Below are 14,670 nucleotides of genomic sequence, written 5' to 3' on the forward strand. Positions count from 1 at the left end.
GGTGTCTTCCCCTTGGGGTTGCTCCCATCATTCTAAGCTCTGTTCAGAACAGCCATCACCCCTTGCTCAGGTGAATGGGAGAGGAGCATTTCTTCATCCCTCAACCCTCCTTCCACTCCCCAGACCCCGCCCCCCCCTCTGAGTATTGTCTGGACTCAGAGCTCTGCTCCCTGCTCCATCCCTACTCCCATCCCTACTCCCATCCCTAGAAACTTCAGTACACACAAACGCATGGGGATCACTTCCCCTTCTCACCCTTGGAGAGGTTGGTGGGGAAGTCAGGGAGGCCCTGATGCCTTTACCATTTTTTCAGAGCAAGAACAGCTTTAGGAGACAGGCCGTTTCTTTACCTAGGTGGGCTAAGTATGTCAGGCCACAGGGAGATGTGTGTAGTTACATTCCGCTAAGAAATGTTTCCAGGTTCTCTTATCCAGTTTGAATATAAGCAGATTGCCAAGGCACATGGCCCTCTTACCTCGCCCCCCCCCAATGGTTGGAATCTCCCAGAAACAAGGGCTAGACTGTAGAGTACAACAGCTGCTTTTTTGAGACTCCATTGCCTACCTAAGGCTCCAGATGCTTTGATCGCTTCTGGGAGGAGAGGAGGTCCTGGCATTTTACAGAGTAAGAGATTAGGCAAAGAGCAGGGAGGCTGGGCTCTGCAGAACAAAATTCAAGCAAGCAGGATTCCTGATGACAACAGGGATTCCCTTTCTTCCCTGCACCCCCACTCAGGAGTCCCCAGGATACACTCATTGGCCATTTTGCTTTCCAGGTAAGGTAGGATCATGGCTGTCACTGAAATCTAGGAGCTGAACAGATCTAGAAGGGTGCTGGCATCTAGGATGAGGCCCTGTAGGGTCAGCAGGGTCTTGCTGGTTGTCCAGGATGGAGCCCATGGTGCCTATACCACTCAGGAAGCTCAGACCCATAGCAATGAAGAAAGAGGCTGAGGACCCCAGAAGAGACTGTGGAGCCCCAATGCACCCATGTTGGCTATCCTTTTCTTTTTTCTTTTTTTGTGAGGCAATTGGGGTTAAGTGACTTGCCCAGGGTCACACAGCTAGTAATTGTCAAGTGTCTGAGGCCGGATTTGAACTCAGGTCCTCCTGACTCCAGGGCAGGTGCTCTATCCACTGCACCACCTAGCTGCCCCGGTGGCTATCTATTCTGAGGCAGTCTAGTGAGGAGAGGGCTTGTCCCCACCTCTCACACCAGAGGCAGGAACAGCACCACTTGCGGTGGTCCTCCCCTGGAACAGAGCCGAAGGAATTAGCAGACAGCAACATCACCACGGTGGTGGGATGTCCTGGACCAGACTCTTCCATCTGGGAGCTGTCTCCTGATAGTGGGCCAGGGGGCTCCTGCTTGATGTGTACCATCAGGTTGGTGGCCTCATCCACCCTGACACCTGCGATCCCTGGGGGTGTGGGCTGGGGCGGATCAGTGACGTTGGTGATGACGGGTCCCACACTAGCTTCAGAGCGTAGGTTGGAGTCTCTGTTGGCCAGGGAGGTGTGGATGGTGAGTTCATTATCTAAAAAGTTCCGGCGGCTGCATTTTGGAGGAGAATGCGCCAAGCTGCTCTCATTCAACATCGGGGGCACCTTCCTCTTCATTTCCGGGAGCTGGCTGGACTGGAACAGGGAGATCCGGAACCGGGTCAGCCTGCTGACCACCTTCAGTTGCTGGGCTTGCTTCTGCTGAAGGGTGCTCAGCTCTCTCCCGCGGGCCTTGTTCTCATATTTCAAGGCGTCCAGCTTCAGATTGAAGCTCTCTTGCTTGTCCTTCATCACCTGCATATGATGGGATGGCCGGTGACATTGTCCTGCTGGGTCACTGAGAGGTCCTCGGCCGTGGGACTGGGGACACTCGACACTTTTCTCTTGATGTTCTCCAGGAGCTGCTCTTGGACCCGCAGAAAGTCGGAGTGATGATACTCGCTGTGGTCCCTCGGGGCCTTCATGGTTCAGCCCCTCTGGACGTGCACGAACTTGCAAAAGCCATGTGTTGAGCTGGCAGACAAAGCTGGCCATGTGGTTGCGTTTGAAGTACTTGGGCAGCACGTCCTTGGCGAACTGGCCTTGGTCAAATACGTGGAAGCCGTCGCGGCTCCGGCTCCAGGAGATGAGCGCGGCCGTGGCCGGGTCGCCCACCAGCATCCACAGCTTGGTCAGCAAGGCGGGCATGTTAGCTGCAGGAGCTCTCCATTGCCGTCTGAAGGAAGGCGAATAGCACTGGCGGAGGAAGGGAAAGGAGGGCAGGGATGAGGATCACGCAGCCTTGGGACTAGGCCAAAGTCAAGGTCAACCCCCCCCCCCCCCCCCCCGTCCCTTCCTTCCATGTTGAGCTTGTGCCTGGCAGCCCAGGCTTTCCCGGGTGCCACCTTCTTTAACTGACCCTGAGTCTAGAACATTTAATTTGTTAATTAAAAAACATTTTATTGGATTCAGCCTTGAAGGATTTCCTTAAACAATGTATTCCACGCATATCTTCAATTTCAACCCATAACTGAGGGGTACCAGGAGGTGGTTTGCTCCGATTGGAAAGGGCAAAAGGGATGTAACTTACTTAAACTGTAAATCACAGGGATAAGGTCAAGTTCAAGGAGTTGGGGGAGGCAGAAGGGAGGAGACAAGAAAGCTGCAGGTTCCTATGAGTCAGAAGAACATAGCTTTTGAGAAACTAGGGTCACCTCCAACCCCCCAGTGAAGGAGTGGAGTACTAATAATAACTCATGTCTATGAAGTCCTTTAAATATACGTTTGTGTATGCATGTATATGTATATCTATAAGGTGTCCCCAAAATCTAAGTGTACTTAAAAGCTATGAAACTGTTAGATCACATGTTATAGTGAATATTGCATTATGTAATGTTATACGATATATTAAATGGTGTATTAACTTATAGTAAACCTCATACTGCAGCATATTGGATATTATGTTTTATATAGCATGATAGTAAGTATGATATGATGTTAAATTGTATTATATCTAATATTACATTATATTATACAATGATTAAATTATATGCTATTAACTATTATATTACATATATAGTATGATACTAAATATTACATGATGTGATCTTCATTGTTGTTATATATTATTTTGAATATTGTTATAGAATTATGTTATAGCATACAATATAGTAAATATATTACACATTACACTCTATTGAATATATACCACATCATAGTATAATAAATATATTGTAATATCTTAAATATTATATCACAGCATATTGATATTATACTATACCATATGGTATGATAATAAATTTATATTTAAAAATAAATTACATTGTATAGAATATTACATTATTGTAAGTTATAGTACATTAAATATATTGAACATATTATATGATATTAAATAAATCATTGCATTTTATTGCCTATTACATTATATCACTCTATATAATATGATATTACATATGATATTAAGTATTATGTCACATTATATTGTGTGGTACCAAATATTACATTGTATTATGCTAAATGATGTGACCTTCAATATTACATAATATTATACTAAATATATGATATTAAATATATGATATGGCATGGTATCATATGATATCACATTATATGTGGTATTGACTATTACTTATATAAAATAAGATAATATGTTATTAAATATATTATGATGTGTTGTGTTGTGTTATATCATTACATTATGTGTTATATTCACTTTTTATATTATCAAGAACTACATACATATTTCCATGTATTTATTTTAGCATGAAATTTAATGTATGTAATATATTTATAAAATGTAATATATTTACATAAAGTCTGCACTTAAAATATCTCCAAAATGAGCATTTTTGTATCCATGTTAGAACAGGAAAAAAAGTATTGCACATGATATTGTAGATCTTTACTATGTACAGTTTGCTTTTCTTTTTAAACATATTAAAGGTCAGCTCTCCCATTCCTCTATGTTTCATTTTGGTCTTCTGTTCTCTGCATTAAAAAAAATGTATAATTAAATGATCTTTCCTTTCTTTTCTTTCTTCCTTCCCTCTTGGGGGAAGGGCAGGGAGTAGAGCCTGGAGAGATGAGTTCACTCCAGGTGAAGAAAGCTCCCTCTGCTAATACATGTCATCAATTGTTCAGTAACTTAAGGTCTAAGGGAGAGAGTGTGCTGGGGGCAGTGAGCCAGTATGTGTCACAGAAGAGACTTGAACCTGGGTCTTTTGATTCTGAAGTTGGCCCTCCATCAGCTACAGTTGGCTTTTCCAGTGAAGTATTACAAGTATTAATATCCTTATTTGACAAATAAGAAAACTGAGGCTCAGAGCAGTTAAGGGACTGTCTCAGGGTCACACAGCCAGTATTTGGAAAATGGAAAGCTGAGAAGATGATGCCAATCTGGGCAGCATAAACCCAGATGGGTCAAGAAGGAAAAAACATTAGGTTTTCCTGTTAAAAAGAAATTGGATATACCAGATTTTCCAGTGACGTTGGCTGCTCAAGATAGTTATTTTCTTTCATCCATCCCTTAGTGATGAAGAGGATTAAAATTTTTATAGACTCATAAAGTCTAAGACATAAGACAAAGCCCATAGTCAAAGGAGGCTCTGTTTTCAAAGAGAAAGGTTTAGAATGGAGCTTCTCCTAACCTTATGCCTCCCTTCATACTCGGGCCATCTTCTTTCTCCCGAATCTCCCTGCTCTTCTTAGCACCCCAGGCTTTGTTTCTTGTAAAAGGTCTCTTATTTTTTGAAAAAAAATTTAATTGATATTTCTAGTTATATCTGTCCCCTAAGAAACTCATCTTTTCTGATAGAGTGGTAAGTCGGAAGGATTTTGTTTTTTGATTGTTGGGGGTGGGTCTTTCTATTCACACTGTTGTCATCCAGTAAGCTATTTTCTTGGTTTTACTTGCTCACTTCATATCAGTTCATATCTCTTTCCATGCTTCTCCATTTTCATCATATTCCTTGTTTCTTACAGTACAGTAATATTCTACTACATTTATGCACCACCACTGGTCTTGTCATTACCCAGTTGGTGGGAGTCCTAAAGATTTGTTTTCCCTTCCCTTCCCTTCCCTTCCCTTCCCTTCCCTTCCCTTCCCTTCCCTTCCCTTCCCTTCCCTTCCCTTCCCTTCCCTTCCCTTCCCTTCCCTTCCCTTCCCTTCCCTTCCCTTCCCTTCCCTTCCCTTCCCTTCCCTTCCCTTCCCTTCCCTTCCCTTCCCTTCCCTTCCCTTCCCTTCCCTTCCCTTCCCTTCCCTTCCCTTCCCTTCCCTTCCCTTCCCTTCCCTTCCCTTCCCTTCCCTTCCCTTCCCTTCCCTTCCCTTCCCTTCCCTTCCCTTCCCTTCCCTTCCCTTCCCTTCCCTTCCCTTCCCTTCCCTTCCCTTCCCTTCCCTTCCCTTCCCTTCCCTTCCCTTCCCTTCCCTTCCCCTGTGTCTCTGATTTCTCACTGACAACATTGACATAAATGTGGAATGGAAAAAAAAAAGATGAGTTTATTCAAATAACACAATAGATTTCTCTTCTGAGACACAGGCTTGATGCCTGTACTTATTTGTTGGAATGCACACACACACACACACACACACACACACACACACACACACAGAGGATCAGATTATTTCCTCTTTTGCACATGTAGAACTTCTAATGATTTGATGGAGAATTACTCATCATAACCAAGGGCAGAATGTGGCCCATATAGTTGAAATTGAACTAAAGTCCAATTTATATTTTGTTTGGTTGAAAATGAGCAGTGATTACAAGATTCATGAGTGATTAAAGCTTCACCTTCAAAACCTGAAGCTCAGGGGGAAAAGGTTTTAAAAATCATTATTATAATTTTTTCAAACTTGCAGTAAGGGATGAATTGTTAAAAGTTTCATTCTATGAAAGGAATTTAAGTTTTGGTGGAAATTGGATATCTGGGGTGACTGTTTTTCATTATGTTGTTGCTAATGAAAAAAGTAGGACATTTCCTTCAAAATAGGATTCTGTTTTCATTATTCTTATTTCCCCAAAAGGAACCTTTTCTCTGGTTTTGAAACTATATATAAGCACTCATTTCCCCTTACCCCCTTGAATCCTAGAAGATAGCATCATGCTGCTACAGGACTTTTGAATTTTTAACTATTATTTTAAAAGCTAGCTGCCAGAATTAAACTTTGCCTCATTTCAAAGGCTCATAACATCATAGGATTTAGATATTAAAGGAAACAGAGGAAAACTGGTCCATTCTCCTCACTTTACAGATGATGGAACTGAGGCCCGGGTATGCTAAGTGATTTGTCCAAGGCCATGCAGGTAGTAAATGGAAGAGCTGGTTCTGCCTAAGAAAGGGAAGGAAGGAAACAAGCATTTATTAAGCCACTGCTGTGTACTTGGTGTGTTGCAAAGAGCTTTACAAACATTATCTTATTTGGTCTTCAAAATTGTTGTTCATCCTTCATCTTCTAAGAGGACCAATGATATCATGACATCGGGGGTCAGGGTACAACGTGTTTAGCTCCAGTAGATCAGAGTTCAGAAGGCTCTACCACAGGTCAGGCACAAGTAGTCCAGTAGAATGTTTGGGATGGAAATGTCCCCAGACTTGTGCAATTTGTATTTCCTTTGTGCTAATGTGATTCTGCTTTCATCTTTGATGTGGGCATGCCATGCTGGATGGTCCTGTGTCAGTGACTCCCATTGTCTTATAATTGATTCCAAAGTTCTTCAGAGAGACATTGAGAGTGTCCTTGTATTGCTTCTTATTGCATTGAGTACACAATTATCTGTGAACAAGAAGTCATGCACCAACTCTCTTCATGTTAGTCTTGGCTTGTAGCCTTCTCAAATTAAATAATTTGCCATCAATGTGGTAGCTGAACTTGATGCTGTTTTTATCCTTGTTGAAGGCATCCAAGAACACTGCTAAATACATCGTGTTAAAAAGCATGGGAGCAAGCACACAGCCCTGCTTCACTCCATTGGAGACCAGGAAAGCATGAGAGCATTGTCCTTCATCCAGAACCTATGCAAGCATGTCATCATGGAACTGGTGTAGAATACTGACCTTTTTTGAATAACCAAATTTCAGTGATCTTCCACAAGCCCTCATGACTGACTGTATCAAAGGCCTTGGTCAGCTCAACCAATGTTGTGTACAGACCTCTTCCACTCCTGCCATTTTACCTGGAGTTTTTGGGCAGCTAACATCATGTGAACAGTTCCTTGGCCCTTTCTGAAGAACCACTGGCTCTCTGGCAGATGACCATCTTCCAGGTGAAGGAAGACTCTAGCAAGAATCTTGTTAGCAACGACTAAGAGATAGAGATAGAGAGATAGACTGAAAGAGAGAGAGACACACAGAGACAGAAAGACAGAGACAGACAGACAGACAGACAGACACACACACACAGATCCCTCCTGTGACGGGGTGTTCAGGGAGGACTAGCACCTGTGGTATGACTTGCCCAGGGTCATACATCCTTTGTATTGTAGAGTCTGCTGTATTTGGGGCTGCATAAGAACTATTATCTGTGTGCTTTACCCTCCACCAACCTGTCCCAGCATTGTAAGACAGATAAAAGTTTATTAAAAAGCTAAGGGTGAGGGGGCCCTTGGACACCTTCATGGACTTTAAGTACTCCAGGGCGGACATCCTTATCTCCAATCCCTTAACTAGGATGAGGTGACTGAAGCTTTGCCTCAGGTGCCAAAAGTTAGAGGGCTCTGATAGCATTTAGGATTCTTCAGTAGCATGGAGACAACTAAGCTTAACACATAATTAGTAAGAATAATTAAAGTAGTAAACTACCAGATGGTGAGCTTTCTCTCTCCAGCTGCTGTACTCCAGATGACTTCTGGTACTTGGTAGAGATACCTCTCCATTTCCCAGGGTCCTGCCCTAGTGTATCTATCTTTCCCTTTCCCCAAATAAATTTGTCTTATTTTATTTTAAAATTTTATTTTATTTATATCTTATTATTCATTCATTCATTTATTCATCCATTCATTCATTTTATTTTGAAATTTTTTTAAAAAATTGACTGCTTTATTATAAAAAAAACTGTAAACTCTAACACCAAATGAAATGGGGGTTTCCATATACATAATATAACAGAAAAGGACTATACCTGAAACTGTAGATTTCTATATTGTATCTAGTTTTTCTATTTTAAATATATAATAAATCCAACAAGTTACTTTCAAAGCTGTCACATTTACCTATGATTCTGTCCTTCTGTTTTCTTCTGTGTGTTTAAAAAAAGAAGGTTAGGGGGCAGCTGGGGGGGCAGTGGATAGAGCTCTGGCCCTGGATTCAAGAGGACCTGAGTTCAAATTTGGCCTCTGACCCTTGATACCTAATAGCTGTGTGACCCTGGGCAAGTCACTTAACCCTAATTGCTTCACCAAAAAAAAAAAAAAAAAGAAGGCTCGATGATCTTTTTTTGTTGTGATCTCACTTCCCCATCCTTTCTCTCCGTCCCATCTCACTTTCCTATTGAAAAAAACAACAAACCAAGCCCTATACAACAAATATGCACAGTCAAACAAAACAAATTCCTGTATTCACTCTTTTATTTTCTTTCTTTCTTTCTTTCTTTCTTTCTTTCTTTCTTTCTTTCTTTCTTTCTTTCTTTCTTTCTTTCTTTCTTTCTTTCTTTCTTTCTTTCTTTCTTTCTTTCTTTCTTTCTTTCTTTCTTTCTTTCTTGGCAGGGCAATGAGGGTTAAATGACTTGCCCAGGGTCATAAAACTAGTATGCGTCAAGTGTCTGAGGTCACATTTGAACTCAGGTCCTCCTGAATCCAGGGCTGGTGGTTTATCCACTGCGCTACCTAGCTGTGACCCCCCCCCATTCACTCTTTCTGAAAATATATGTCTCATTTTGCACCTTGGGTCCATCATTTCTCTGTCAGTAGGTGGGTGGTATGCTTCAACATTAGTCCTCTGGAACAGGTAGATTCAAAGTTCTTTTTCTTTGTAATATTGTTGTTATTGTATTAATGTTTCTCTGGGTCCTGCTAACTTCACTCTGCATCAGTTTGTACAAGTCTTTCTGGTTTTTCTGAAACCATTTATTTATTTATTTTTCTTACCATTTCTAATTGTGCTATAATCTTCCATTATATTAATATAATATAATTTGTGTAGCCTCTCTCCAAATGATGGGTACACCCTTAGTTTCCACTTCTTTTCTACTACAAAAAGCCTATATATATATATATATATATATATATATATATATATATATATATACATATAAATACACAAATATATATATGCATGCACATGTATACACATATGGATATCTCTCAGGTCAATATATATGCATGTATATATGCATACATGTATGCACACACACATATGTACATATACATGTATACACACAAAAATGACTCATTTGTACAAGCACATATACACACAACTATAAATACTTATATATTTGTGTATTTATATGTATATACACACATATATCCGCTTTCTTGTAGTGGAAATTAAGGACATGCTCATCAATTGGGGAATGGCTAAATTATGTTATATTAATATAATGGAAGGACTATATAACCATATTTGCATATTCACACATATGTTTGTACAAATGGGCTATTTCTCTAATTTTTGGGGGGGTATAGTTCTAAGTGGTATGGCTGGGTCAAAGGGTATGCACAATTTAGTCAGTCGACAAACACTAAGTGCTTATGTATCAGGTACTATACTAAGCACTGGGAATACAAATACAAGAAAAATACAAGAAAAAAGAGAGTCCTTTCTCTGATCAATCAATCAATAAACATTTATTAAGGACCTTCTATGTTCCAGGAACTATGCTAAGTGCTGGTGATACCAAACAAACAAACAAAAAAACCCCAAAACAGTCCCTGCCTTCAAGGAGCTTACAGTCTAATAGGGAAGACAACATGTAAACAAATATATATGAAGCAAGTTATATACAAGACAAATAGGAAATAATTAACAGAGGGAAGGCACTAGAATTAGGAGGGATTGGGGAAGGTTTCCTGTAGGAGGTGGGATTTTATTTGAGACAGAGGGAGTCAGGGAGGACAGTAGTCAGAGTGGAGGTGGGAGAGTGTTACAGGCATGGGCACACAGTCAGAGAAAATGCCAGGACTGAGTGATGGAGGGTCTTATTTGTGGAACAGCCAGGAGGTTGGTGTCACTGGATCAAAGAGTACATTTATGGGAGGAAGGTGCAAGAAGACTGGGAAGGCAGGAGGAGGCTGGGTTATGAAGGACGCCGAATGCCAAACAGAGCATTTCGTATTTGTTCCTGGAGGTGGTAGGGATCCAGACTTTGTTTTTGCATCCATCCTCCTCCAAGTTGCCCACTTGGCTGTTCCCTGAGTTTGTCTGTTATTCTAGCACCTCATCACTTCCCACTCTGCTACTTTCCTAGACTTCTTTGCCTCTGGAAACTATCATTTTGTGTGGTGAAATTAACTTTGAAATTCACACCTCAGATCTTTTCCCTTCTTTTTATGTGTGGTCTGCTCCATTAGATTGTGAGCTCCTTAGGGACAGGGAAAATCCTTTGTCTCTTTTTGTATCCCCAGAGATTAGCACAGTTACTTAATAAATGTTTATTGAATGAATAAACGAATATAGTAGGTACTTTATAAGTGTTTTTTAGATTACTGGATTGGATGTATACTTAAGAACCTTGGACTGGAAGTCAGGAAACCTCGTTTCTGGTCCTGAATCTGACACTGTCTGTGTGGCCTCACAATTACTTCACCTCCCACGTCCCTGGGTCTAAAATATCAGAATCGTGAACCTTTCAAACTGGAGATCATATAAACCAAACCCATCTTTAGAAAGAAGGATTTGGGCTCTTTCAAATTCCTTCTAGCTCTAAGGTACCATGAAACTATGTAACTTAAAGAAATTTTATTATTTAGTTATTTAAAACTAATTGAATCAATTAAATTCAACACTGATGGGGGTAGTTGTTGCATTCGTCACCTGAGGAGTTCCCTACATCAGCAACTCTGAATAAAAACAAAGACAAAAAGTACTCATGACTTATCAGGTCCCAAATCCCCTATTTGGGCAGTCTTTTTCCAGAGCCTCCAGATTTACTGCATGTCTGAACTGTAATAAAACCTCCAACTGTCATGATACCATTAAAATCTCTCAGGAATTTTAGTTTTGAAGATCAGATGAGAAACCTACCCTCCACGGATGATCTATTTCAGGACACATACAAAAAAAATGGAATTCTCATGAAATTTTTATAGGTTTCAGGGTGAATTAACCCATGATTCATTCAGTAATACTCTACAGAGTGATTCGTGCACTTGTATTCTTTGGTCTTAGAGTCGAGAGACTCCACATATCCTGGCGGCAGTTGTCTGTCTGACTCAGGCAGGACCTTATTAAAAATGGCAGTAAAGGCCACCTGGCTAGTCTTCCGCTATTCATTCTGCAAACACAGGTGAGATTTAGGGGGTGGGGGGAGCATAGAGCAGGAGAAAGACTATTATATTCTGAACTTGGTTTGAATCTCAGCTTGGTGGCTTTGAGCGTTTGGCTTGTGTGGCTTTGCCAATTACACTCCATCTATCCTACCATATGGGGACAAAAATAGATAGTTTCTGCCCTTGAAGAACTTACATTTTATTACAGGGTAACAACATGGACATAGAAAATTAAATACAAAATAGAGACAACGTCTTTTTCAGGGTGAGGTCACATGTCTAATATGAAGGGCAGTTTGTTAACAAGACAACAGTTGTGCCCAAGGAGAGGGTAGAGAGGGACAGAGAAATGGGAAGAAGGGTAGGACTGACATGGGTAGGGATGAGGGAATGGTGGCCAGGTAAAAAAGCTTATCCAGTGTCTTTTGAATGTCCAGATGCTGTGTTACAGTGTGCAAGGATTCTGAGTGTGACTCCTCTTTAGAATTGCAGAGTTTCTGAGTCAAGTCACAGAATGGACAATAGATTGGGGCTGCTGGGTGGTCCAGTAGATAGAGTGCTGGGCCTAGAGTCAGGAAGACTGCTCTTCCTGAGTTCAAATCTGGCCTCAGACACTTCCTAGCTATGTGACCCTGGACAAGTCACTTAACCCACTTTGCTTCTGTTCCTCATCTGTAAAATGAGCTGGGGAAGGAAAAGGCAAACCACTCCAGTATCTTTGCCAAGAAAACCCCAAATGGGGTCACGAAGAGTCAGTCATGACTGAAGAGTAACGAAATAGGGTCTCAGGATGGTCTCTGACCTTTGGTTAAGTCCCTGCTTTTCTGGGCCTCAATGCCATCATCTGTAAAATAGATATAGTGAAAACAGTGTTGTTTGGAGAAGAAATGCTAAAGAAGCAGGAATTCATATTATGGAAATCCATCTCACTAATTTGCAGTCACACCAGCTATCACACAGAAAGTCCAAAGAATGTGGACCACTTTGTCAGGTCCAAGACAGGATTAGAGTGTGACCCAGGTAGCTGAGCCTATGTTCTCTTCCTCTTCTGGGTTTGTTTTCCCCACATCCAAGACCACAAAGAGACAGAGTATCCTCTGTGTTTCCTCATCTGGATGCTGCTGATCCCTGAATGATGTTCTTTGAATACCATCATCCTATGCTGATTCCCCTCATTGTGTACAGGTGAACCTCATTTCTGGAGAGTTATGACAGCCGAATGTAACTTCTGGCAGGTCCTATCAAAGTGGAAAGGCTTCAGGTATGGTCCCAGACACAGGCAATGTATCTGTTGTCCAAGATTCAGCAGCATTCAGAGGTCATTGCCAGATTGAGTATGAGGGAATGGATCTTTCTACCATAACTCTCAAAGGTGTTTGTTGTTGTCTGGTCATTTTCAGTTGTGCACACTATTTATGACCCCTTTGGGGGTTTTCTTGGCAAAGATACTGGAGTGGTTTTCCATTTTCTTCTGAGAACATTTTACAGATAAGGAAACAGGCAAAGAGGGTGAAGTGACTTGTCCAGGGTCATACAGTTACTAAGTATCTGAGGCTGGATCTGAACTCAGGTCTTCCTGACTCCAGCTCTATCCACTGCACCACCTAGCTGTCCCTAACTTCTCATTCATAGAAGAGTTGAGATATGTATTGATATGGGGAATACCTACACTAGGGATATCACTGAAGTATTGAAGCCCTTTGAATGAAGGCTTCTCTGACAGGGACAGGGCCCTTCTGTGTTAAGGACTTGGGCTTCCCTTCTAAGAGAGATTGAAGAGAAACTAAATCTTATTTTGCACTGGAGTTTTCCTTGACTTTTTAAAGGCCCATCTCTTTAAAGTCACATAAATAGAAACAATGGAGCTTTATTTTGGGGTGGTGGTGGTGATGGTGGCTAGTTTCTCATGGTTTTGGGAGAGAATTTCAGATTTCAGATTTCAGAAAGAGAAACCTAAGAATAAAACCTTTCCTTGACTCTTTTCTCTTTATATCACATTTTTGAAAAACAAAACAAAACAAAACAAATGTCTTTCTTCTTACGCCTGCCTGACAGCTCATTCTTCTTGTTTGCTTTCTCCTTTTCTTCTAAATTGAGGCCATGTGGCCTTTGCACTCCATTCTTGCTAGAGTGAAATAGGATTTTAATCTGTGAAGGTTAATTTCCATCAAAAGTTGTCTGTTCCTCTACCCAAACCAGAATACTTACTCCTTAATGCAGGTTCCTTAACCATTCCAAATGGCCCTGGGTTGGAAGCCAGCCCAGTTTAATTAACCATAGAAAGGAGAGGCCCTCTGACTAAAAGATCCTTGCGTAAATCTATTATTTCCCCCCATCCTTCTGATTGCTTCCATGTCTGTCACCTTCTTGACTTCTGCATTTGCATTTTGAGATGATTCTCATCTTTTTTTTTTTTTTTTTAAGCCAGAATCAGTTTGCCTTTAAGGTTTTTTTTCCCCCTAGATGTTTTTTCAGGGCTAAATTTCTGACAGTGTATTTGGATACATTCAGGTTAAATTCTTAGGTTAGAACAAGACAGTGATGAAGAAGAAAAACTTGGTTACAGCCAAAATCCAGTATAAATTCTTTGGGTCATAGAAGCATGCATTTAGGGTTAGAAGGGACCTGAACCATTTCACCGTCTGTTGACAAAGGTGTTTTGTTGTTCTTGGACTTGCCAATAATAGGATGTTTTTCCTTTTGTCAGATTTTTGAGTTTATGTAAGCACTGTGAAACAAACATAATACCTTGTTTCTTAGTAGCTGACATTTATTTACTTAGCCCTTAAAGGTTTATAAAGACTTTATATACATTTTCTTATTTGATTGATCCTTGTCATTCATTTACACAACAAGCACATACTATAGGCCAGGCACCCCATACTAGGCACCAGGGATACAAAGAAATACATAAGACAGTGTCTGATGTAAAAAACTTCTATGGGGGAGACAACACATACATATATGTTTATACCAAGTAGGTATATCTCATATATACAAAATAAATATGAAGTCATTTTGGGAGGAGGAGGTAGTAGCATGTGGGGGGGGGGTCAGGGAAATCCTCCTGTAGGTGATGGTCCCTGAGCTAAAATAGAGGAGCCCCAGCTGGTCGGAATTTCAGGAAGTTCCACAGTTACCTCCATGATTCTGTCTTTACAATTTATTAAGCCCATAAGTGTCTTGGCCTCTCTGCTAAGTGTGCTTACTCCCTTTCATTGGGATGCCATGTCTAGAAGGTTAAGAGGTATTACTCAGTGCCATTCATTGCT

General features: G+C 41.0%; 1 pseudogene; it reads right to left on the minus strand.

Moving 5' to 3' along the window:
* Window positions 1-752: 752 nt before the first annotated feature.
* On the minus strand, window positions 753-2,189 carry LOC122747145 (annotated as a pseudogene).
* Window positions 2,190-14,670: the final 12,481 nt, after the last annotated feature.

This window comes from Dromiciops gliroides, chromosome 3 (genome assembly GCF_019393635.1).
Source record: "Dromiciops gliroides isolate mDroGli1 chromosome 3, mDroGli1.pri, whole genome shotgun sequence".
Lineage (NCBI taxonomy): Eukaryota > Metazoa > Chordata > Mammalia > Microbiotheria > Microbiotheriidae > Dromiciops > Dromiciops gliroides.